The following is a 27,313-nucleotide window of genomic DNA, read 5'->3' on the forward strand; positions in this document are numbered from 1 at the left end:
TTTTATTAGCTTGATTTGGAGTAGAGAGCACTTTTCAATTTGGGTCCAAATCCACTGTTTCATTAGGTCATTATTTATGTCAACATTTATATAAATAATATATATGTTATACCTCAAACATCTTAAATACATAAACTTGAAATTTTAAGAAGCTTGTAGTTGCATTCATATATTTAATCTTTAAAATATATTTATTGATGTTTATGTGATAATGATAATCTAGATTAGATATCTTTTATTTACATATATGAGAAACATGAATGAAGGCATATAATATAGGAAGTGAGACTAAGCAACTCAATACCAAAGTATTTTATGGATCTTTTAATTGATGTGAAATGTGCTTGAACTAGAACTTGTAAGCATTGTTTTAAACCTCAGAATCAACTGAAATGTAAATAAACTACCATACAAGTGTTTCTTAGAGGGATTTGTTATTCTGGGGGATTTGCTATGAACATTTTAAAAGAGACGAGTTTATTGTGTGTCTGTTTTATGAGAAACAGGAAATCTGAAAAGTTACATATTTAATCAAAACTGTTTTGCACAAAATAACGCAAATATTCCAAAGCTGATTCTGTTCACTGAAGAAAATCAAATACTGTGGAAATTCCATATGCTGTCATCCTTTGGAACTAGTAACACAGTATTGTTAAATGAAATGTATTACTGATTACCCGGGGTGAAAGGGCTCCTGTTTGTGATGGAAGAAAGCACAAAAAAATGAGTGGCTTAGATAGGATTGTAAAACGGAAGCATTTACTTTACACAAAAGACAAACATTGTTACCTACATCCCAGGGAGCTTATTTTTATTTAAGAAAGTTATTTAGATTTCTAATCCCATGGGAAAGAATGTAGAACCTGAATAAATGAAAGCCATATTTTATCTTTTCTGCACTTGCACAACACAACCAAAATCTCCTAATTTAGACTTTGGGGGTTTTATTATACCTTATTACCACAGTGTAATTACCTCAACTATGTGTTCTTCTAGATTCAATCATTTTTTTCATTCAGCAAGTATTTATTGACTATGTGCCACACACTGTTATAGGCACTTGGAATATATCAGTGACCATCATGATCTAATATGTTTACTTTTCCACAGGTTATTTTGTGGTGGTGTTAAATTGCAGACATATCTGCAAGTAAGTAAGACCTCTTTTTTTTTTTTTACTTTTTATTATTTATTTATTTATTTATTTTGCTTTTTATTAGGGAAAATTTCAAACACATAGAGGTAGAGAGAATAGTAGAATGAACTCTTATGTACTCATCCTCATTTCAACAATCAATATATAACCAAACTTATTTAATACTTAGCCCTCTTGTCTTCTCATCCCTACCTGAATTATGTTTGTAAATTTTGATTGAAACATCATAAGCATACAGACGAGTGTACACATAGTGTCAACAGATTTTCACAAGCTGAACACATTTATAGAGCAAGTACTTAGATCAAGAAATAGAACCTTACCAATCCTCAGAAGAACCCTAATTTCCCCCCACTGGAATGCTGTTCATCTAATAGCATAGATGAATTTTGCCTATTATTGTACTTTTTACATTTTATAGAAAGTATACATTTATGGAATCACATACCACGTACTCTTTTGTGTCTGGATTCTTTTTTATTCAGTGTTATACTATTTAATAATCCTATAAGTATGTGTATCATATATATGTATATATCATATGTATATCATATGAATAAACCATATTTTTTTTCTTTCCAGCCTACATTTGAGTATTTGAATTATTTGAATAGTTTCAGGTTAGGGCTAAGAACAATAACATTTCTATGAACACTTAATCCATACCTTTTAATGAAAAAAAAATATGTCAGGTATATACCTAAGAATGCCATTGCTGGGTGATAGGGTATGTGTATGTTCAGATTTGGTGGATTCTGCCACACTTGTCCAAATTGGTTTGCAGCTTATTCTCCCACCAGCAGAGTGTTCTTTCTCTTTGCTCCATGTCCTCATCAAGACTTGTGTGTTTCAGTCTAGCTATTCTAGTAGGTTAGTGGTCTATCTCCTATCTCTATCAACTAGTGAAATTAATTACCCTTTGTCTCCTCTCCTCCCCCTTCCCTTCCTTCTTCTTCTTTGTTGTCTTTGTTGTCATTTGGATATCTTCTTTTTTTCAAGTCTTTTGACTACTTTTTTTTCTTAATGTTTATAGTTCTTTAAATAATCTATATGCACTCTATTTTCCTTCCATGATGTGAGTTGCCTTTCAACTCTCTTAATAGTGTTCTGATTAAAAACATTTCTAGATTTTAATAAAGGGTAGCTTATATTTTTAATGATTAGCACTTTTAATTTTTTGGTAAAGAAATATTTAACTATATCAAGATTACAAAGCTATCCCTCTGTGTTTGTGTCTGAAACTGTATTGTTTGCCTAATACATTTAGATCTACAGTGCATTTGAATCTACTATCCATAGTGTCTGGCTCCTTTTAGAAACTTGATAAATGTTTGATTCTATTAAAAGCAGCCTGGCTTTTACAATAAAAATACCCCCCATATAAAAATAAATTTATTTCTAGTAATTTAACAAATGGCTATTTGAGATGTTAGAAAATAGCTAATTCATGGTGGTAAATAGGGCATGCACATTTGTTTTTATCGGCTCTTGACATCTCACTGAAACAAATGTTCAGGGGCTAAAAATGGAATAGTTCCATAGCACCACATAAAATGTAATGAGAATTACTAATAAATTTCTGAAGAAATGGAAATTGGGTGGTCATGGATAGCAGATAAGACAAATTATAATTTAAGTGGGATTTATGTGGGTAGGTAGGAATTCTTTGCCAGGCCATAGAAGACCATAGACTAAGAGACCACAAAAGTAGCAGACAGTGCGAGTGAGAATTTATTCCTCCCTCCAAAAAAAAAAAAAATTAGGAAGACAGCTGTAAAGTCAGCCCCAATAGGCTTGTCTCACCCATACATTGAAAGAACAGGTGGTCAGTATTTGCTCCCTGGCAAACACTCCATGTAAGAACAACTAGAATATCCCTCTCTAATGAATTTTAGCCTGAAAAAATAAGGTTCCTTTTGGAGGAGTTAATTCAACTAGATAAAGTCCATTTTATTTTGAAAGTACATGTTCTCATCATATGGAATAAAAAGACATATAAATTCAAAATATAAAAGGAAGAGGTATGGTAAAATAATGGAGAGGAAGAAATTACCAAAGAAATATTAAAAATAAAAACTATTTTCTAGAACTGAAGAAGCACATGACTTTTTCTTCAGATTGAAAAGGCTCACTGAATGCTCATTTAGCACAATGATGAAAATGACCACAAATAAATATATACAATCTTGAATTTCACCAAAGCAGCAATAAAGAGATTACAATACTTCCAACATGGGACAGGAAATAATCAAGAAACAAAGAAATGAAAAAAACACCGCCATTAAACTTTTCATCTACAACAGGGAATACCATACACAATGGAGAATGGAGTTTTTAATGTTTTGAGGGATAATAATTGTCTGTGTAAAGTTCTGTACTTTACACTGCCAAATTATCAAGTGGAAGGACAGAAGAACAACATATTCAGATATCCAGAAATTTAGATAGTCTACCTTCTATTAACTGTTTATCTTACAAGTTACTAGAGGTACTTCTAGCAAAAGAAGAAAATAAACCAAGAAAACCAAAGACAGGTGCTGCAGGAAAGAATTGATCTAACAAAGGAGGGCAATGAAGGAAAGGTCTGGGAGCCATCTGCTTTGAGATGGATGTTTCTTGGACAAAAAAAAAAGGAAATAAAAGTTTAATCTGATATAATGGAGGATAAATGTGCAGTGCCTCCCCAAAATGAGAAGATGATTAAAACATTTAAAAAATCTCTTTCTGAATATTTTACAAACAAATTTGTGGCATGATTTTAAATAGCTGATTACCTTAAGGTAGATAAGCATTTGAATTTGAAACTAGGAACATTTTTTAGAGTACCCCAGGGATATGGGATTATTGATAATCTATATTTAAAATAATTAAACAGTGGGAAGAGAATAGAAGGATTGAGTGGCAGCATAAGTGAAGGTAAATCTTTTTTCACATCATGAGGGTGATAAATAAGATTTAAAATTGATAAACCAAGAAATAGAAGTGAAAGCATGTGATTTTGAATTATGGGGATACTTGCCAGAGAACTAAAAATAAATAAAACAAAAAAAAGTTGCCTTTAAGCAATAAGTCTAGAAAGGGACGAGATGGGAAAGTCTTACATTTATGGATAAGATCTCCAGTTCTATTTGATTTTTTACCATGTGGCTGTATTATCTTTACAGAAATAAAAATAAATCTTAGTGATGTATAAGATGTGCTGAAATAAACAATTGTGAAAGTGTGCCGAGATTCTTTAAGTTTAAAAGGCAGTAGACAGAAGCAAACTATGATGGAAGAGTAAAGGGAGATTAAACTGCCACAGGAAAGACCACACGCAAAAGGCCAGCTTAGCATGAAGGCCAAGTTCTTTGCTCTTACCATGAAATGACTTAGGTTAACCTAAAATAATGGAGAGAAATGAGTGATTTTGAACAGGAGAATGGCATGATCTTTTATGATGATGGTAATGATAGGAACACTTCTATTAACAGAGATCTGTATGTGTTAACTAAGATGGTCCTGTGCAAGAAGTCTTAAATAGTAATATATTCTCTAGATAAATAGCACTGGTCCACACATTGAGTTCACACTACCCCTTTCTTAAAAGGATCACAAAGCTATAGAACCTATCTGGAAGACCCTTTGGTCCAAATCTTTGGACCAAGGAGCATGTCTGGGTATGTTGGGTGTTTGTGAATTTTTGTATTTCCATGTTCATGATAGTCATGGTTGCAGTGGGGAGGAGTGGTACAAAAAGGAATTTTACTTTTTCTTTTAGTCTATTATTATGTCTCATGAATACATCAGCAGAGTTCTGAAGTTATTTTTACACACATGGAAGGTTGAAGTCCACTGTCTCGAAGTACCATCTAAGATACTGACTTGGGAAAAATAGTGTGGCACCATCCCTTTCCTGTCCATTAACACCAGTCGCTTGACATCAGTATCAGAATCTTCTGTCCTCTTTGGTAACCTCAAAGGTTCATCAAAATAAATATAGTAGTGTTTTCTCCTGAAAATACATTATATCCCTGTTTCTAGATTTGCTTTTTTTTTTTAAGATTTTATTTATTTATTTGACAGAGAGAGTGAGCGAGCACAAGCAGGGAGAGCTGCAGGCAGAGGAAGAGAAGTAGGCTCCCTGCTGAGCAGAGAGCCCCATGCGGAGCTTGATCCCAGGACCCTGGGATCATAACCTGAGCCAAAGGCAGACAATTAACCGACTGAACTACCCAGGTGCCCCTGTTTCTGAGATTTCTATCAGGTTATCTGGTTTATAAGGGAAAATGCGGTCTGCTTATGAAAATGCTCATAGTTAATTTAGTTCAAAATATGGCATTTTCTTTAAAGAAGAAGAAACACAGGGTCTCCGGTAGTTTATGATTCATGCTTACAATAATTTAACTTTGGTCAATTTCTTTCCTTCTAGTTACTCAGGTGATTTTCCCACAGAAATATTATGAGATAAATGGTCATATACTATTATAAAAGGAAGTAACTAAAGACCTTCTAGCTGGGAAACTTGTTTAATTCTGACAGTTGGTCATCTGCTATTGTTTTTCCTCAGGTCCTATGAGTACTTACAATGCAAGGCTATTTACTTAGGTAATGTCCTATCTAATTTTTTTTCTTTCTTTACTGAAAAAAAAAAAGAATTTATATAGATTAGGAAGCTAAGATAAAAATGTGCTGGGCTGCTTCAAGAACTTCTTAGGTGGTGAAGTGCTTACCAAATTATTATTACTATTTAAAGGATCAAGGATCTTCTGAATTACAGCAAAGGGATTTGTTTAAAAGCCATTTCTTAGAAGTAAACTTGTAGGTTTGTACACTGGCTGTTTATCATTTCTTTCAAGTCAAAATCCTTACAAATAAAATGATTCTGATTAAACTAAGTGATAAATGAAAATGTTTTTGTACACTTAGAGAAATGTTTTTGTACAATTAGTGAAATGCTCAAAGTTATAGTTCTAAGGTACCAAAAGATAAATTCTTTAACATCTTTTACAATAAAACCCTTCTTACTCAATAAATGCATCACTTTATACTTTGACCCTTTTGATAAATGACACAAAATTTAAAGACCAATCATAACGGAGTAGATATCCCATTAGCAAGGCCTATATCATAAATGTTTGCTACTTCCAACCCTTACCCATTTTATGAGAATGTAATATATATTAAAATATTTGTTAAATGCCAACTCAGGCCTCTGGTTGAATTTTACATCAGGTATTATTACTTTATATATAAATATGATGCATATACTTATATACATGAATATCAATTCAGGTTCTGGAGAACACTGACTAGTACAGTTGTATATACTTATAATTGAGTTGTGGTTAGAAAAAGAAAAAGACCTGAGGCTTAAGAAAGTTTGAAGAGCCATGATTGGCACCAATCTTGACCTTCTTCCATTATGATACAGTGCCCTTAAGACAGCCATAATTATTTGCCATCATCATCTTTTCAACTGGTGTATTTTTTTGTACTTCATCCTAGAGCTACAATTTCTAAGCATCTGACACATATGGCAAAATAAAATTTACTAAATCTGTCACTAGGAGAAATAGTTAATATGACTATTAAAGAAATTTTGAAACTATAATTATAAACCTCCCTCAAAAGAACGCCCTAGGACAGATGGCTTTACATGTAAATTCTACCAAACTGTTAAGGAAGAAAAACCATCAATTTTATACAAGTTCTTTCAAAGAATAGAAAAAAAAATGGAATCTACTTTGTATTAGTTATCTATTGCTATATAAAACATCCCAAAACATAGTAGCTTAGAACAACAAACATTAATCATTTCACAGTTTCTGTGAGTCAGGAATCTAGATAGGGCTTAGCTGGTACCTCTGGCTCAATGTCTGTTCTGAGGCTGTAGTCAAGGAGGAGTTGCTCTTAACTGAGGGAGAAGACTGCAAGAAGAGTAGTTAGGTGGGTGAAATCAGGGCACAAGCTCCAGCATTTTAACTTTGAGGTGCTTCTTGAATATCCAGATGGAGCTATCAAGTAGCCAGTTGGAATATGGGTCGGGACTCAAAGAAGAGGTCTGAGCTGAAGATATAAATGCATGAGGCCAGATGAAATCACCTGGAAATAAGTGTCATCTGAAAAGATACTAAGGCTGATCACTGGGGCACTCCACATGAAAACCTCAGGTAGATTAGGGAAACCTGAGTGGAGACTGCACAGGGCAGCTAGAGAGTTAGAGGAAAAACAGCAAACAGAGGCTTGGAAGCCTGAGCAGGGACTGACTTATAGTACTGAAGGGTGCTAAAAGACAAGAAAGATGAGGATGTTATGCCTCCTACCTGTCACGTGATGAATCTATTTTATATCAGCTCAAAATTTAACAGAAACAGTGCTTTAAAAAGTAACAGAAAACTAGAAGGGTCTAAAACCATCAAATATGTTGAATAAGCCGTTCACAATTTCCCTAACCCTCTACTATTAAAATACCCATCAGGCTCAGGAAATTGTATGAAATCTTCAATAAACAGATAATCCTACTCTATATTAGAATGTTCCTCAGATCATTTTATAATGCTAATATAATTCTGATTCAAAACCAGACAAGGACAATACAAGTAACCAAAATTACATACCACTTTCAAGCATAAATATAGTTGCAATAAACATAAATAAAATAGAGAGAAATTCAATTCAACAATGTATTAAAAGTCCAAGAAGTACTTATTTCAACCTGCAAGGATGATTTAATTTTGAAAATCTATTAAAGCAATTAATCATATTATGAAATTAAAGGGGAAAAACAAACACATGGGAGAAAAAAAGCTTGTGATAAAATTCAGTATTAACAAACATAGTACTAGAACAGAATTTCTTTGAATTGATAATAGATATCTAATAAAATTGATCAAATATATTGTACTTCATGGTGAAGCATTAGACAAATTCCCTTAAAGTCAGGGACAATAAAAAAATCTGTTTCTTCATTACTAGTCATCATGTTACTAGAAAGTTGAGCAAATCGAGTGAACTAAGATAAAGAAAGAAAATATGCAAGGATTTAAATAGGATGCGGTAATTGTTATTATTTATAAGTAATAAAATTGTATATAAAATCAAAGAGAATCTGGAAACTATTGCAAATAAAATATATCAGAGAATTAGAAGTAGGTATTAATATTAATAGAAGAGTAAAGGCTAAGAATATTCAAGGCAGAGAAGAAAAATATGCATTAAAGCAAAAATAATTGAAACACCATGGTATGTTGTAGATCTAGATGAATAGACCAAAGGAAAGCAGTAGAGAACCTATATTTAAGTTCCCATGTATATTTAGGATCCGGATAATTAGGAAGGAACCATATCACATTAGAGGAGAATATGGGACACTTTAAAAATAGTATTGTGACAATCAGATCCTCATATGGAAATAAAATAGATCCCTACCTTACTCTATACATTTTAATCGAACTTTTACACTCTTACACAAATATATAAATATCATTGTGAATCTAGCATAGAAGAGGATTTCTTAAATAAAACCCAATAAGCACAAACTATAAATATGTGCAAATATGGCTAGTTTGTCCTTTGAAAACTATAGCCAAAATATTATAAACACTGTAAAAATACAAGTGACAGACTTACCAAGATACACACACAAGCAATAAAAGATTTTTAATCAGAATATACAAAAAACTCCTAAAACTTAATAAGGACAAATCAACACAATTGCAAAAATGGAATAAGGTTTTGAACAATCAATTTACATAAGAATCCAAAAGGCAAATATACATATTACTAGATGCTCAGCATTACTATTGATCAGTGATATGTAAATTGCAGCAATAACAATATATAATTTATCACTTTTCAGAATGGGAAAAATGTTTTAAAAATCTGTAATGCTAGTTGCTGGCAAGGGTGCAGTAAAATGAACATTTTTACAGGTTGCTTATGAGGTTGTAAATTGTAACTACCACAAGACTCAATTTGGCAAAATAACAAAGTTGAAGATGCGCATATATCATATTTTAATATCCATCAATTTTGCTTCTACTTATAGTACTTTTGACAAACTCTTTTAGAAATTCATCTGGAAGTAAATATAAGTAATTAGGGGGAAAATAAATGAATTTCCCTCAGTATGGAGACAGATAATTAACTCTAGTGTATTACTGCAATAAAATTCTACATAGTAATTAAAATGAAGTATCTCAGATATAGATAAAGCTAAAACACATAAGATAATGTATGAAAAACTAGTTGCAAGTATACATTTAACACTATTACATAGCTTTTGTAAGTTTTCAAAGCACAAAATGCTTACATATGTATTGCTTTTTTGGTAAAAGTATGAAATTCTAAATGTAGTAGAACAGTTCATCTAGAAGTAATAACATATATAAAAGCCATGATAAACCAAAGATATGTTTTACTAGCTGCAACAAGATCCTTTTGGGGCACAGAATTAAGCCTAATGGGCACAGGATGAGATGAGCTTGATAGTGTAGGGTTTTGGGGACTATGTTAAAGAATTTTGAACAAATGGAAACTAAAGTGTGTTCACATTTCATGTTGTTGTTCAGTCATCACCACTATCTATCACCAGAACAGTTTTCATCTTCCAAAACTCAAATCGTGTACCCTTTAAATAGCAACTCACCATCCCCCCCCACCCCTGGTAGCCACTATTCTACTTTCTGTCTCTAGGAATTTGACAATTCTAGGAATTCTATACAAGTGGAATTACACAATATTTGTCCTTATGTATCTGACTTATTTTATTTAGTATAATGCCTTCAAAGTTCTTCCATGCTATAGCATGGATCAGAATTTCATGATTAGCTTAAGGTTAAAAATACTCTGTTTTATGTATATACCACGTTTTATTTATCCATTCATTCACTGCTGGACATTAGGGTTGTCCCAGTTTTTGGTTATTGTAAATAATGCTGGTTTGAATAGTGAAATGCAAATACCTGTTTAAGTCCCAGCTTTCAGTTCTCTTTTATATATATCCAGAAATTGAATTGCTGGATCAAATGATGATTCTATGTTAAGTATTTCGAGGAACTCCCATATTGGTTTCCAGAGTGACTTACCTTTTTAGATTCTACCAGCAAGCAATGCACAGGGTTCCAATTTCTTCACATCCTGACCAGCCCTTTTTTTTTTCTTTCATAATAAGCTATTCCAGTGGGGGTGAGGTCTCACTGTGGCTTTGATTTGCATTTTCCTAATGATTAGTGTTGTTGCACATCTTTTCGTATGTTTAGAGTAAGAGAAAAGGGAGGCTAAGAAGAAAAAAAGATAATGAGGCTTCTGTACCCAATCTGATATGGTCAGAGCCTCATGGACAAGGACCATTCTTCCCATTTCTGCAGAGAATATGGCCAATGAGGACCAACGGGAAGCAGCAGGTTGTTGGTCTGGTGTTGGGTGTTACAGGCTCAGTAGGACAGTTGTCTCTTAGGGAAGCATTAGCTGAGCACTCATGGAGATGGCGCCTGCTCAGTGGGCATGGGGTCACCCAATACAGGCTGGCAGAAGATCCCTATGCCAGATGGATATGGGTTTGTTTGAGACCACATGTGAAAACCTTCTGGGGACAACCAGCAGTACAGCAGAGATGCATAAAAGAAGAGATTAAACAAGTGCAGATGGAAGCATAGAGGGCATTTCAGATTTCTCACTGAACTCAGGTTTTATCATAGGAATGACGCTACATGTATAGTGCTCAACATGTAGAATGATATTTAAAAGAATAGAGCTAAAAGACAGGGCATCAGGATTGTTTCCCTAAAATGCATTAAACTCAATGTCTGACCTTATGGAAACCATTTGACCTTTTAACGCCTTAATTTCTTTTCACACAATATTTGGGGAATAAGATGTATCACATCTTTTTACAGAGCTGTTATAAAGCTCCATAAAGATAATAAGTGGGAAAATCTTTGGAACAGTAGAAAGCATGTCAGATATGATAATGCCAAAGATGACAACTGAAAGGAGACATGACAAACTCTAGTTCACGCCAACAATGCTGTATTGTTTGCTCACAGAGGTTGGAGAGCGGTATGTCTGCTGCAAGTCTAGTTCCAGTCAGGAGCAGACTAGGAGTGACTTCCTGCCTTTTAAACAGTATCGATAGTGGCCTTTTTGTCAGGGAGTAAAATCTAGAATTTATAGGCTAAGAGAAACTGAGATTTCTATTTCTTAATGTGAATTACTGTCTCAACTACACATGACACAGAGGGTGGATGGACCAAACAACATTCACCAGAACGTTCAAAAAAGATTCTGGGAAGTCCTACTGTTATTTATTTCAGAGCTTTAGGTTTCCAAATGAGTAATGAGTTAGAATTTAGTATTCTGGGGGCACCTGGGTGGCTCAGTCATTAAGCGTCTGCCTTCGGCTCAGGCCATGATCCCGGGGTCCTGGGATAGGGCCCCACATCGGGCTCCCTGCTCCACGGGAGGCCTGCTTCTCCCTCTCCCACTCCCCCTGCTTGTGTTCCCTCTCTTGCTGTGTCTCTCTGTCAAATAGATAAATAAAATCTTTAAAAAGAAAGAGAATTTAGGGCACCTGGGTGGCTCAGATGGTTAAGCGTCTGCCTTCAGCTCAGGTCATGATCCCAGGGTCCTGGGATCGAGTCCCGCATCGGGCTCCCTGCTCCTTGGGAGCCTGCTTCTCCCTCTGCCTCTCTCTCTCTCTGTCTCTCATTAATAAATAAATAAAATCTTTAAAAAAAAATTAAAAAATAAAAAAAATAAAAAGAAATAAAAAGAAAAAGAATTTATTATTCCGCACATCGCCTCAACCACAACATCTCCAATATGTATACAAGTGAAAATTAGGTAATCAGCAATATGTGGAAATAAAACTGACATACTCAGAGGAAGCAAAAGGATGTCTGTCATCTGGTGTTCCAAAACTGACAGGTCTCTGACAATTGATGACAGTGAAAAAAGACTGCTGCTTTGTGCACAAGATGACACAATGCCATGATTCTTTTAGAATCAAAGAAATGTCAGATATTATTAGTATTAACAGAAAGCTTAAATATGTGGTAGAGCAAAATGCCCTAGCACCATTCTACTTGATTCATGTTATTCAAAGGCCCAGTTTCTTGGCCTCAGTTGATGATGGATTCTACTATATAAAAGAATTGTTGATCTCTGGTTCTTATCAGAGGAAATGCAGTGGGTGGAAATATAAATTGTGAGCAATTTACATTGGTTTATGCTCTGTTGCTCATTTGAAAAGAATTAAATACGTTGCTTGTATTATCTATTATTATGGTCATCAATCAAACGGTTACAATTTATCAGAAATATAGCAGGCAATAAGGATTTAAGACTTTTTTTCATCATCTGTGAGATTGTGTGTTTGGCCAAATATTGAATGTACAGGAAGAGTGATGCTGGGAAATAGGATGGTGGGGAAGTTGTCAAGAAATTCAGCAATTTGATTCAACAAATATTTTCTGTGCCCAGTGTGTAGTGGGCAGTACTCTAGGTGCTGGGGCTATCAAATAACAAAATCCAAAGATTTCACCTTTGTAACTCCTACCTTATAGCTGTTTTTTAAGAAAAAACAACCAAATAAAATCAGATGAGAATATGGGGCACCAAAATTGCAAGTGTGGGAGTAGATTGGCTATTTTATTTTACTAAAGATTTTATTTATTTATTTATTTATTTATTTGGGAGAGAGAGAGACACAGCGAGAGAGAGAACACAAGGAGGGAGATGGGAGAGGGAGAAGCAGACTCCTCGCCGAGCAGGGAGCCCGATGCGGGGCTCGATCCCAGGACCCCGGGATCACGACCTGAGCCGAAGGCAGATGCTTAATGACTGAGCCACCCAAGGTGCCCCAAGATTGGCAATTTTAAATAAAGCATTCAAAGTAGTTACACAAGAATGGTGATATTGTGGAAAGTCCTAAAAGAGGTAGGGAAATTAGCCACTTAGGTTATGTGGGTAAAAAACTTTCCTGGCAGAGGGAAAAACCAGTGCAAAGGCCCTCAGACAGGAATGTGCCCAGTTGTAGTCTAGAAACAGTAAAGGCTAGAGTGTTGGAGCAGGGTGGATGAGGAGGAGAGGAGGAAGAAGAGAAGGTAGGGAGGAGAGTGAAGATCATGGACGGTCTCTTAGGCCTTTGGAAGGTTTTGGTTGCATCCTCACACTGGAGCTGTAGAAGGCTCTAGCAGATTTCTGCTTTGCATGTTAAAAATTATTCTTGCAGGATAGACTATGGGGCAAGCAGAGAAGGAGGGAGACGAAGTAGGAGGCTTTTGCAGAAGTTATAGTAACTCATACCACAAAGGCAAGAAAATTGGGAATGGTGCACTTTCTGAGGTTTACTAGGTGGGCCCAGGAAAATGACACGAGGAACCTGACTGCAGTAAAATAAAATTCAAGATAAAAAAAAAAAATAGTGACATATTTTGGAATAGAAGCCTTGGGAGGACATTTTTTACTTTTGTCTCCTTTTCATAATGTTTTCTCTTCTCACATTGGGATCTATTTTTTTTCCACTTGAAAATCATTACTCATTTGGAGGAAAGATGCCGATTCATCCATAAACTTTCAATAGATGCCCTTGCATTCATGGAGCACTGCCCCTGTTGCCCTGAAGCTAACAGCAGGATGCATAATGCATGATGCACTCCAAGCCTTACATAAATACACATAAAACTTTAGCAGTTAAGAGGATGGAGCTATTAAAGAAAACAATGTGGGTGTAAAACAGTTTTGCAGAGATTAAAAAATTTTAAGCCAGGAGCTTTTTTCTAAAAGAACAGATTGGATTTCTGATTAGAGATTGGAGGGAATGATAATTGAAATACTCATTTCAATACCAATAGAGTAACATGTGTGAATCTGTCCAACTCATATTTGGTTTGGCTAGAAAGAGAAACAAATAGCGATGGCATATTTCCTTTAAGTGCATAACTATTTTTCTCTACTTTGTAGCCACATGTTTCTGAAATGGTTATTTAAACAATTTACAGTTTACACGTTCCATTTATTTTTTTTCATAATTTTACTTTGAAGCTCATGGAGATATGACTTAACCAATGAGAGAATGAGTATAAAAAGACAAGGAAACATTTTGGGTAATGACATGCTGATTTCTTCATCTACTGAGGCAACCATTGCTTTAACCTCACTGATTGTCTTGTTATTATTACGGAAAATGGCAGACAGGCACGAACTTTTGATTAATCAACATGCTTCATCTGAAATCAAAAACCTCTTGGTTGCATGTTCACTTTTCAAAACAGTCTGTTCCAAGTGGAGGATTTTTGAGCACTCTTTATAATGGATGATCACTGCCATGCTCCCTGGTATATTTTCTATATTCCTGTTTTTTCACTTTGATTAAGCTGAAGTAAAGAGCACATTGCATTTTTGAAATGTCAGAGTTCAGCTTTTGTTCCATTCTCTTGGAATTATTGAAAATTGCAGTATATCTTCCCCACCAATGAGCTAAAACCTAACCTGGGAGACCTGCCCACCACGCCTGGACACAGAAAAGTGAATTGGACAATATTAGAGAGAGGCAGAGGAAGATTCTCTAACATGTACTCTGTGACTTTTAATTTTTTTAATGGTTGAATGAAGTTGCAATATTCATTTACACTTCATGTACACTCTCAGTAGCACTACAGTGCTTCCCTGGAGTGTAAGCAATTTATTACAGATTATTCCCAATTCTTCCCTCCCATCCATTTTTACATTGCTGTCATTTATTTCCCTTATCCCTGAGCTGTCATCACCTGATATGTTATTGCTGTTATTATTATTATTATTATTATTTTAAGATTATCTATTTATTTATTTATTTGACCAGAGAGAGGTAGCAAAAGAGGGATCAAAAGCAGGGGGAGTGTTTGAGAGAGAAGTGGGCTTCCTGCTAAGCAGGAAGTCCAATGCAGGGCTTGATCCCAAGACCCTGTGATCATGACCTGAGCTGAGCTGAAGGCAGACGCTTAACTACTGAGCCACCCAGGCGCCCGGTATTGCTGTTATTATTTTAAACAAATTGCTGCTTTCCGTTAGCTCAATTAGGAATAAGAAAAAAGAAAATATTTTATTATGTCTTCATTTATTACTTTTCTAAAGCTCTTTTTTTTTTTAAATGGAGATCTAACCCATAACATTTTCTGACATATAAAATTTTTCTTCTCTCGGAAGAACTTCTTTTAACATTTCTTGCAAATCAAGTCTACTGGTGATAAATGTCCTTGATATTTGTTTGTATGACAAAGTATTTCTTTTTTACTTCTGAAGGATAATTCTGCTGGATATATAATTCTAGTTTGTTTGTTTTTAATCTTTCAGAATTTTAAATATCTTATCCCAGTCTCCTCTTGCTTATATGGTATCTGAAGAAAGGTCTGATCTGACTATTATTTTTGTTTCTCTATAGGTGAGGTGCCTCCTCCCCACCCACCTCCCAAAGCTGGCTTCTTTTCAAGCTTTTTCTTTATCTTTGATTTTCTGAAGTTTAAATATAATATGCATAGGTGTAATTTTTAAAAATATATTTATCCAGCACATAATTCTTAGAGTATCCTGGAGATGTGGTTTTCTGTCATTAATTTTGGAAAACACTCAGCCATTTGTATTTAATATTTCTTAGGTTTTTTTTCTCTGTTTCTCTTCCTCTGGTATGTCCTTTGCATATATGGTACAACGTTTGTTAAGTGTGCCACAGTTCTTGGATATTCCAGTTTTGTTTTGTTTTTATTTTTTTCCTATTCATTTTTCTCTTTGCTTTTATACCTGGGAAGTTTCTATTAACTCCTTCAAGATCATTTATTCTTTCCTTTGCCATGCCCAGTCTACTGATAAGCACATCAAAGCATTCCTCATTCCTATCACATTGTTTTTAATTTCTAGGATTTCTTTTTGATTTTTCTTAGAGTTTCCATCACTCTGCTTACATTACACATCTGTTCTTGCATGCTGTCTCCTTTTTCCAGGAGAGCCCTTAGAGTTTTATCATAATTAACAAAGAATTCCAAGTTTGATAATTCCAAATTTTCAACCATATTTGAAAATTCCAAATTTTCAACCATATCTGAACCTAATAATGCTTGCATTATCTCTTCAGGCTGTTTTTTTACCTTTTAGTGAGACTTGAAATTTCTTGTTCAAAGTCATACATGGTGTAGTAGGTAAAAGGAAGTGGGGAAAATAGTCCTTTAGTGTGACATTTTTATGTTTATCTGGCTAGAAATTGGGCTGTGTTTACTGTCTGCTGTAGCTGTAATATCAGAAGCTAGCATTTCTTCTAGTGTTCTTGCTTTTTTCTCTTCTATTGTTTTTGGGTTTCCTTAAAGACCATTTGTTAAACAGGGTTAGAAAATTGCCGTTATTCAGCTATAATCTTCTATTATCATATAGGAGCCCTGTTGATGTAGGTGGTTAGGTGTAGGTTAGGTGGTTAGATGATTGCATCTTAGTCTTTTAGTTAGGTAAAAAGTCCACTTGGGCTGTGGTCTTCACAAATGTTTCTCAGGCCCCTGCTACCCATAGGTGAGCTGGGAAGGCTAAAAGAGGTTGGCATTGGGTACTTCCCTTCGCCTGGGCAATTTAGACTTTGGTGAAATCTAAAGTGTGTTAGTCTTTGGTACCATGTTTTCTTTTCTTAAGGGCAGGGCTTCTTAATGAGAGCATGGAACTCTGGGGATATTAAAAAATGGTTATGTTTTTTCACCGTATCCCTGCCAGAAGCAGAATGGGATTTTTTTTTCTCCCATCTTCACAGTGAGAACCTTGTGGAGCTCTTTGAGGTACAATTTATAAAAATGTGGAGTGCCCCAAAACAGCCCCTCAATTTTTAACTCTCATGCAAGTCCACACTGATCCTCCCATCAGTGTAGTTATAGCTGAATTGTTCCTTCTGCTACTGGCTCCAGCTGCAGGAATCTGTTCCTGGGATCCTACCGCTAGTTAGCTGTGATACTCTATATCCTCCTGTCTCTTCTGTTTGGGTGGCAGCAGTGTGCCCTCTGACCACAGTTCTTTAAGGGATTTGAGAAGAGTTGTTGGTTTTTGGTTTGTTCAGGTTTTTCCTTATTGTGAAGGTGAGAGTGACGGCTTTCAAGTTTTTCGTATGTCAGACTGGAAACTGCAAGTCCTCACTCTGTAACTTTTGAAAATCAGTGGGTCATAACAATAGCTTATTCCATCACTGAGAGGCAGTTTGACCCTATGGCATAAGCTCTGACTTAAAATAAGTTCTACTTCTGGCACTTACTGTTACTCACTTATTTCTTTATCTGAATGTTTATATTACGTATCTCAAAGAGTTGTATAAAGATGACACTCTATAAGATATATATATATATATATATATATATATATATATATACACACACACACACACACACATTACTTGGCATATAGTATTTGTTCAAATGTTAGTGTCTTCCTTGATTTTCCATGAAGAATGACTTGAAGGTTATTCACAGCTGGGAGGCAGATGAGAAGACAAATGCTGGGTTTTTTTCTTCACTCAATTCTCATTTGTTTCTTTTCTCAGGCACTGCTCCTGTAGTTCCATTGTAGAATAACTGTATACTCCACAGCATGCCATGGATCTGAAAACTTTCAAAGATTCTTCTACCTGAAATTCATATTCTTATTTCCCAAGTTCATGTTTTGAGTTCATTATGTGAGAATAAATGTCTCTGTATTCTGCTACTTTGCCCACATCCTCTCCTCATGGAGTTGTTGCAATTCTTCCTTAATTAGTATAAGAAATAAGTGAACTCTCTATCGCCAACTGACAGTGTTAGGTTGAAGGTGTTCTGGGGGACACTTGCAAAAAAATTCTTCAAGTGTTAATGACCGTGCTGTGACAGGCTTCAGCAGTTGTTAGAAAGGACTTAGAATTTTAAGATGAGTGTAACTGCAGAAGAACTCCATGTCATTAGGGGTTGAGTGATAATTACAATCATTATCACAACATGGAATGATTTTTCGGTAATGTGAAAATTGTCTCTGAAAGCAATATGCCTTGTGAATCAATCCCTGTATAAATTTAAGTATAAAATGAGCATATGCAGGTGAAATAATCTATTAGCTGAAGAGCTTTAAGACATAAAATATGAAATTAAAGCAATATAATATTAAAACAGAAACAAAACAACTCTTCTGTGAAAATGGACAGTTTTGTCGAGAATCATCTGTGATTACAAAGGCATGATGATTTTTTTAAGTTTACTTATTAATTTTTTCTAGTAGTCTCTACACACCCAACATGGGGCTCAAACTCACAATCCCGAGATCAAGAGTCGTATCCTCTTCTGACAGAGCCAGCCGGGTACCCGGGGCATGATAATTTTAATAGAAAGATGGAAATACTGTGGTCTTGTAACTATTTTTTTAATGGTGGATTGCAATTTCTCTGTGTTGGGGGGAATTTCTGAAGATAGTATCATGAGTGAAGCAAAATATTCTATTTTTTTTCTTGTATTACTGTAGCACAACTCAAAGTATCTGCTTTCCAGTTCATGCTACTTTCCTAACTTCTTTGTTATCACATATTTCTTCTATTATCATGGTTTTATTCTATCTTATTCCACTTCCTTCCTTGAAAGTACATTTCAAAAGAATGGAAATCCTTAACGGTCTTTTACTGACTCTTTTTCTTCAAATGGGGGTGCCCTTTGTCTTTGGTGTTGGCATTAGATGAAATAATATGTTACAGTATCAAGACTATGGAGCCCCACTAGTGCTGATCTGTACAAAAATACAAGATTTCAAATAGATGCACTTACATGAGCTGGTGTGAATGGACTTTAAACTTGGTCCTTTGTTACTTGTTTGCTTTAGAAATGGTGTTTCATCTACCTAATCATCTCAAAATATTTTTTCTTTGTTTATTTCCACTTAGAGGATGCTCTTAGGTTTTTGATACAAAAAAGGCGTATTGCAAATAGGGATCTCATTAAAGAGAGACTAATGTATGATTAAACCTTCATAGAAACTATTTTCTTACATAAAATTGGAAGACTCGAACATATTTTTAGGACATAAGAAAAGTAGAAATCCTCAATCATAAAAATAATATTATAGAGAATCTATTAGAAAAGACCAGTTCATTTCATTTAGATCTAAATAGTCCAGTTTACTTCTCAAGCAGCAGAATATGCCCCATGACACTATTTGTCATCTGGTGTCCCAACAATAGGTTAAATAAAGTGTTCCAGAGATTAATTTTCTACTTGTGTAATACCTTACCTCTTAAGTAATTAATGTATTTTATTTCATTAAAAGGCACTACATAGGATACATAAATATGATCAAATATTCATGATCAATGCTAATCAGGAAACCAATAGTATGATTGATATATCTCAAAAGGTTATGAGAAAAAACATTATTTCCATATGGTTTTGGAAAAGGGTTTTGAATTTGCACTTGATGTGTGTGTCTAAAATCCTGACCTGTCACCTCATTTTAAATTAAATTGTTGTGATGATTAGGTGGGGATAAGTAGACAGGGTTTGCTTAGGACTATTTCTTGTTCTTAGTTTCCGTTAAGTATCTAGGCAGACTTACCCAGAAAAAAGTGAAAAAGAAACTAAGAGATGAAAACAAAGAAGAAACATAAGGCTGAATGTCCCCCACCTGTCTAAAATTGCAGCATTATCTTCATACATTTCATGGGCTGGTGAGGATGAGAGATAGCTAAGGATTTGGGTTTCTAGGGTCCCTTGCTGGACAGAAAGCTAGAGAGAGTGGAAAACACAAAGGTAAATAAGAGTCAGAAAAAATTCAAAGGGCAACATCATGGGAAAAACAGTCTAAAAATAGTATTTACTATATATTATCAAGAAATGACTTTGCATTTGTATTTTTAAGAGGGAGACATTTGCAGATTCAATATACTTGTTTAAATGCCTACTGTGCAAAAGTACTGTGCCAGGTGTTAACCATAATCTTTATATCTTTCACATTTCATTTCAATTACTTTCATACGTCTCGTGCAAAACATAACAATGTAAACTTGAGAAGACTTCTTGTGTTCTTTTAGGCTATTAAAATAAATTATATTAGCAATTGTCAAACCAACTTCCACCCTCCTGCTGAAGAGAGAACCATCCTGTTGTATGATATCTGTCCTCATAGCAGAGGGGTTCTCACTTTTTTTTCCCCCTTCATAAACAAAGAGAAAGGGAATAGTTTGTTACTTATCAGCATTTTTATCTACCTTTTTCTTTTTTTCTCTGCGTAGATAAGCAATGAAAGTCTGCTCATGAACCGAGGAAATAACAACTGTCCACGCATCTTTTAACATGCCTCTGTTAATTCTCTCCAAATTTTCTTCCTTGTGGCTTAATTTAGAATTTCTTTAAAATTTTTTTTTAAAGATTTTATTTATTTATTTTGAGAGAGAGAGAACGAGAGACAGAGAGCATGAGAGGGAAGAGGGTCAGAGGGAGAAGCAGACTCCCTGCTGAGAGGGAGCCCGATGTGGGACTCGATCCCGGGACTCCAGGATCATGACCTGAGCCGAAGGCAGTCGCTTAACCAACTGAGCCACCCAGGCGCCCCGAATTTCTTTAAAATTTTAGTAAAATCTTTAATAAAAACTATTTTTAAGGAAATTTGTAACTATGACTTCATCACTACCAGTTTCATTATTACTCTTTGCAAACCATAGACACATGGGGCACATGTTCATTAGATAATATCTAATGTAAGTCCAGATATGAAAACTGTGAAAGACAGAGTCCTTTCCTAGATGCTAAGGACTTAGGAGTTTCATGCATAACAGCCTTGACTGGCATAACATGTGCAAAAATTTCACATTTGGGGGCTACTAAGTAAAAATGAGCTAGTACAAATGTGTATGTTAGGAAATAGTATGTTCTTATGTTAAAGTTTTTGAACAGATCTATAATTTTAAATTCTGTTTATGGATTAGCAAAGTGATTTGTCATGTAATTTTTATTGTTTTCTCTAGAAAATTAATTTAAAAAAAGTCTCCCACCGCAAAGTTTGACGGTCTGCTCAACTGAGTTCTTTCTTTTTTTTTTTTTTGAGTTTAAATGCATTTTATTTTTAGACAACTTACATGACATGTTTTTTTTTCTTAAAAACAATGCCTCCGCTCCAAATAAATCAGGGTCAAAACAAATGAGCTCAAGATGCCATCAGTCCCATCTAAGTCCTGGTGTCATGTGGCTGAAGAGGAGCAGCCCCTTACGGCAACAGGTGACACATCCAAAGTAATGGCCGAATTCGTTAACATTTCTCCATTTCTAAACCATCCTTAAAGAAAATCATATATGGGGTCACACCATCCTCATGGTACTCCAGCAGAGCAACCATGGCATCTGGATTCATGTTTCACCAATAAAGAACTGGTAGTTTTTGAAATTAGCAAGGATGTGCTTGATTTGTTCTGCAGCCCTGTCAAAAAAGGCTTTACTCTTTCTGGCCTCTGTTCTTCAAGTTTGCTTTTGATTGATTTCATGTAATCTTTGATGTACTTCTTGTAGGCTTCTTTTGTGAAGCTGGTTTCCTGCAAGTGATGGTTCATGACAATATCAACACCAGTGATTACTGTGCTTTCGGTACCTTCGCCCTCTGAGCCTTCAGTGGAGGCAGTTCCACCACTGAGTAAGTCAGCAATGTTATCCTCTGTCCTACGGACCATCTTCCCCTCCACCTCCCGGCACAGCCCGTCCGCGATCTCCCGGATCTTGTAGATGTCGGAGAACATCTCATCATGGCTGATGAGGTCCCGGTAGATGATCATGACGACGGCCGGAGAGAGACGACGGCGGCACTACCTTAGCAGGAGCCGGGAGCTCTGAGCGAGCTCGGCGCAACCGGAGCGGCATTTGGCGGGGAGGGGGGAGAGGGCGGAAAAAAAAGCTGCTCAACTGAGCATTCTTCAAAGTGGAAATGAATTAGATCTGTAATATTAGCAGCAGAAGGGTCCAAAACAATAATTTTGAAATTACTCTTGTCATATGGGAGAATTGCAAGACAAGTCATAAACTAACAATTCTGTCTTTATTTAAATTAATTGGAATTATCAATGGTGGATATCCTGACATTTGCTTTAAACCAACACAAGCACGTCCTGGATTATGAATCAGGAGAGTTAGATTCTATCACGGGTTAAAGAGTGACTTGGTGTGTTTTACGTAAGTTATCTTGCAACCCAGTTTCCTCATCCCTTGTGTCAAACACTGTCAGTGCTCCACCCAGATCCCCTTGGATCCTTTTATTGTTTCTCTATGCTCCTTCCCCAACGTCTGTGTTCTTTCACTTCTAATAACCTGCACTTCTGCTACTCTTTATAAGACAGGGCACATTTTGCTAGAAAATGTGGGGCCAAAAGTGTGTGGGAATTTATGGGACTCTGCAGTAGCCCTTAGGCAAAGATTGCCTTGTGCAGAAGTGTGAGGGCACAGTCCCTTCCTTCCTGGCTGGAAATAAACTCTGAGATGTTATTTACATTCAGAGCTCCTCTTCATGATTAGTCTGAGGCTAGGACTTTGCTTGAAATCACACTCATTTGTGACTTCTTCCCTTTCTTGTTTCTCCTATTTCCTTACCCATCTGAGGGTGCTTCCTTAGTACATTGACTTGCTGCACATCCTCATCTGAGTTCAGAACACAATCCATGACACCTATAAAATCAAATGCTAGACTGAAGCCCTCTTCCCCTCTAATAGTCTATGATTAAAATTATAATTTAAATATATGAATATATATATATAAGTATTTAATGACAGACCATATCAGTATGCCGTACTCATTTCTAGTGAACAAAGAGCAGTAAAAGCAACATCTCTTAATTCGATTTCATGTTATAGAGAAGAAGCTGCAATTACACTTGTATCTACCATGATATTCATAAAAATTAAAAAGGCATGTTCTTTTGGTAGGGTGTCTGTTGACATAAAATTCTTATTTGGATTCTTTTGAGATTAGAGAAGAGAGAAATTATGTATGTAATTACCCAGGGTTGACACTAAATTACCTGAGGTTGAGGGTAAAGAGATTTTCTTTGTAGTTTTCACATGCTGGTTCTCAGGAAAAAAGAAAATAATGACGAACCTTTGTCAGTAGCTTTTTAGGTTTTGTGTTGTGTTGTTTTTGTTTCTTTAAGGAAGAGAAAGAACTGCAAGCAATTTGTGATCAGAGAAGTCTCAATTGATAAAAATGCAGAGACACAGTAGGTGTGTGTACTCATAGTTATCATCCAAATGAAATGCGGAAACATACAAGTTGGACTCTAGTTGGGCTTCATAAATGAGGGCAAATTCTCAGAAATAAGCAGTGCTATTTAGCAATCCAAGGTATGTGTGCTCATAGTTCTATAATCCTGATGTTGAGAAATGAAAGAAGAAAAATATATTGATAATTTAGAGACCACAGATTTAAATAATATGTTAGGTATAGAGCATTCTCATTATCATTTTCAGCATTTTTTTGGGGGGGGTAGCTGAGACTTCTGGATCATGCAATGTTTATGATGAGTTGTGTAATTATGACATAGATAGCTTCTATTTATTTCATTATAACTGACAGACACTTTATTAAGCCCTTTATTTCTATGTATTATCTAATTCATTCTTACAACAACCCTGTGATGTAGGTATTATTAGCTACCTTTTGATTTAAAAAGTTAAATTCATTTATTAAGCAGTTTTTCCTTATGTTTAGCACCAAACTATATAGCATTGCACTAGTTTTTGGTAATCAGTAGTAAAAGGTGAAAGATTTATGCGATCTGAAGAGAAACCAGAGTAGTAAAGAATGTACACATGGTCTTTGTTTTCATGTGACTTACAGTTTAGGGAATAGAATTGTCCGGATAAAGAACAGTGAATTTGAATTTAAACAGGTATGTCATAGGCTAAAGCTCATAATCTTTACATTATTCTATAGTTTTTGACAAAAGAGTAGTTGAAGTTCTACAAAAGACTACTAATATCTTTTTACCTAATGAACCCATAATAGATAAAATTATCCATTTATGGGTTTAAGGTGTCTTATTTTCCTTTTGGATCAGAATGGGATTGAAACATTAGATAAGAATGCCAGTTGGAGATTAATGCACCATGTTCATTTTGCAACTTAAAAATTGTGTGCAAAGTCCAGGTATTTTCTTGGGGTATCACAAATAGGAAGAAAGACAACTAGAACACAGTTCATTCCCAGTCCAGTGCTTCTTAAGGCAGGTTGCTGCTCACATAGATTGAATGATTAGTTTGCTTTCTTTTATAAAATAATGAGATCCAGATATCTCTCTCTGCTCCCCCCACCCCACACACCTTTTTTTTTTTTCCCAAGATAGAAACTCTGGGCAATTTTTGGTTCTCAGTTGCAACAGATCTTTATTTCATGGATTTTCTTGACGTAAATATTTTCAAACACTATTTTTAAAAAACATAGAGCTCATGTTATTTTATTTGTATTATAAATGATCCTACTATTATGTTCCTTTCTTTGTAACTCAGGTAGAGGGATTCCTGCAACACAGCATGATATGTTAGAGTGAGCCCCAAACTCTAGAGAAGAACACACTGGACTTTCAGTCTTGGTTCCGTCTTTTATATATCTGTGTGATAAATCTTTAGAAAATTATTTAATCCCTTAGAGGCTTTGTTTGCATTAGAAAAGGAAGATAACATCTACATAACCAGTTATTGTGAAGAATTGAAATTAGGTAATGCATGTAAAGATTATAATAAAAGTAGGGAACAAGTTAATTTCTTCAATGGTAGAGTACGTGATATATAGCAAATACTTCATGATTAGTAGTAACTATTTATATGTGAAATTAGGAAAAATAATGGTGTGTGGTTCCCCATGTTATGAAAGTCAGGTATGAGAAATAACTATAGTCTGATTAGGGAGGTTAGAAAGTTTCAGTGTTTATGGTTTGCCGTTACCTACCGGACTTCAATAGCATTGATAATACCTTAGGCATATTTTTAATAATTTGAATCTTTTACAAAACATTATATTGAACTCAATATAGTATCAGCTTTTAACTTCCTCAAGTACTTTGTTTTAATTGATTATTTGCATTCCTAACTGCTAAAAAAATTCTTTATAACTGTAAATTTTTAAGAAATTGTTATACATATTTGAGTATAAGTGAAGAATGGGATACAGAAGGCAAAGGCTGGGGCTGATTTTTCTAAACAGGTAAAAAAGTAGACATATATTTGGTTTTATATGTACTTTTAACTGAAATGGGATAAATCTACCTTTTTTTCTGGCTTGTTTCTATCATTCTGCATAAATTGTGATAATTATAATTATGCACCTATATTATCATTTTATTTATGTTTTCAATTTATTTTTTTCAAATATTTTATTTATTTATTCGTCAGAGAGAGAAAGCACAAGCAGAAGGGAGCGGCAGGCAGAGGGAGGAGAATCAGGCTCCCCGCTGAGCAAGTAGCCCAACGCGGGACTCAATCCCAGGACCTTCCAGATCATGACCTGAGCCAAAGGCAGATGCTCAACCAACTGAGCCACCCAGACACCCCTATATTGCCATTTTAAATGACTTTTCTTATTCATTGTATGGCTATTGCAAAATTGACACAAACTTGTTTTCAAATTGGCATCCCCCAAAAGTTAATCTGTTATTTTCATGTACAGAGAAAAAATGTACCCATTTTCTGACACATTAATATAGTATTAGCAATCTTCTAAAAATTTGGCAACATAAGTTGTGGAAAATCTGTCTTCTTGTCAGTTTAATTGCAGAGAGATTGATGACTCTGAGGTTTATTGCTCATTTGTAGTTCCTCTTTTACAAATTGCCTATCCATGTTTTATATTAATTTTCTTATATCATTTGGGAAATTATTTTATTGTTTTGTAAAGCTATTTGTGTCATTTCTAATATTGTTCTTTTATGCAATTTGATTTTTAATTATGTTCTATTATCTCAAATATGACTTTTAAATTAGTCACATAATTTGTGGTTGCTGCCATTGGACTAATGCATTAAAGATATATAAACAGTCACTTACATTTCATCCTAGCAATTATGAATTATTTCTACATAAAAACCTGTATTTTTTGGTAGATTTCTATATTAGCTTTTATTTTAAAAAATTATTTATTTAAATTCAATGTAGTTAACATATAGTGTATTACTAGTTTCAGGGGTAGAATTTAGTGATTTTTCAGTTGCATATAACACCCAGTGCTCATTACATCAAGTGTCCCATCCCCCCACCCACCTCCCCTCCAGCAACCCTCAGTTCTTTCCTATAGTTAAGAGTCTCTTACAGTTTGTCTCCCTCTCTGTTTTCATCTTATTTTATTTATTTCCTTCTCTTCCACTATGTTCACCTGTTTTTTTTTTCTTAAATTCCACATATGAGTGAAATCGTATGGTATTTGCCTTTGACTGACTTATTTCTCTTAGCATACTATCATCTAGTTCCATCCATGTCACTGCAAATGGCAAGATTTCATTCTTTTGATGGCTGAGTAATATTCCATTGAATATATATACCACTTCTTTATCTATTCATCTGTCAATGGACATCTGGGTCTTTCCATAATTTGGCTCTTCTGTTGTGGATATCACTGCTATAAATTTTGGGGTGCATGTGCCTCTTCAAATCACTATTTTTGTATCCTTTGGATAAATACCTACTAGTGCAATTGCTGGATCTATTGTAGCTCTATTTTTAACTTTTTGAGGAACCTCTATGCTCTTTTCCAGAGTGGCTATACCAGTTTGCATTCCCACCAACAGTGTAAAAGGGTTTCCCTTTCTCCACATCCTCCTCAAAATCTGTTATTTCCTGAGTTGTTAATTTTAGCCATTCTGACAGGCGTGAGGTGATATCTCATTGTGGTTTTGATTTGTATTTCCCTGCTGCTGAGTGACAGGTCTGCTGTCAGCCTTCTGGGTCTACCTTTGAAGGTTAAATTGTCCCTACCTGTTTTCAAGATTTTCTATTTATCTTTGTAATTTGCAAGCTTCACTATAAAATGTTGAGGTGTTGACCTATTTTTGTTGATTTTGAGGGGGATTCTCTGTGCCTCCTGGGCTTGAATACTCGTTTCCTTACCCAGATTAGGGAAGTTCTCAGCTATAATTTTTTCAAATAAACCTTCTGCCCCTCTTTCATGCTCATCATTTCTGGGACTCCTGTAATACGGATT

General features: G+C 35.1%; 1 pseudogene; it reads right to left on the minus strand.

Annotated features, from left to right (window-relative positions):
• Positions 1–21,360: 21,360 nt before the first annotated feature.
• On the minus strand, positions 21,361–21,928 carry LOC112811065 (translationally-controlled tumor protein-like; annotated as a pseudogene).
• Positions 21,929–27,313: the final 5,385 nt, after the last annotated feature.

The sequence above is a fragment of the Callorhinus ursinus genome, unplaced genomic scaffold, assembly GCF_003265705.2.
Source record: "Callorhinus ursinus isolate GAN/ISIS: 27379988/994484 unplaced genomic scaffold, GSC_fseal_2.0 scaffold2, whole genome shotgun sequence".
NCBI classification, from domain to species: domain Eukaryota; kingdom Metazoa; phylum Chordata; class Mammalia; order Carnivora; family Otariidae; genus Callorhinus; species Callorhinus ursinus.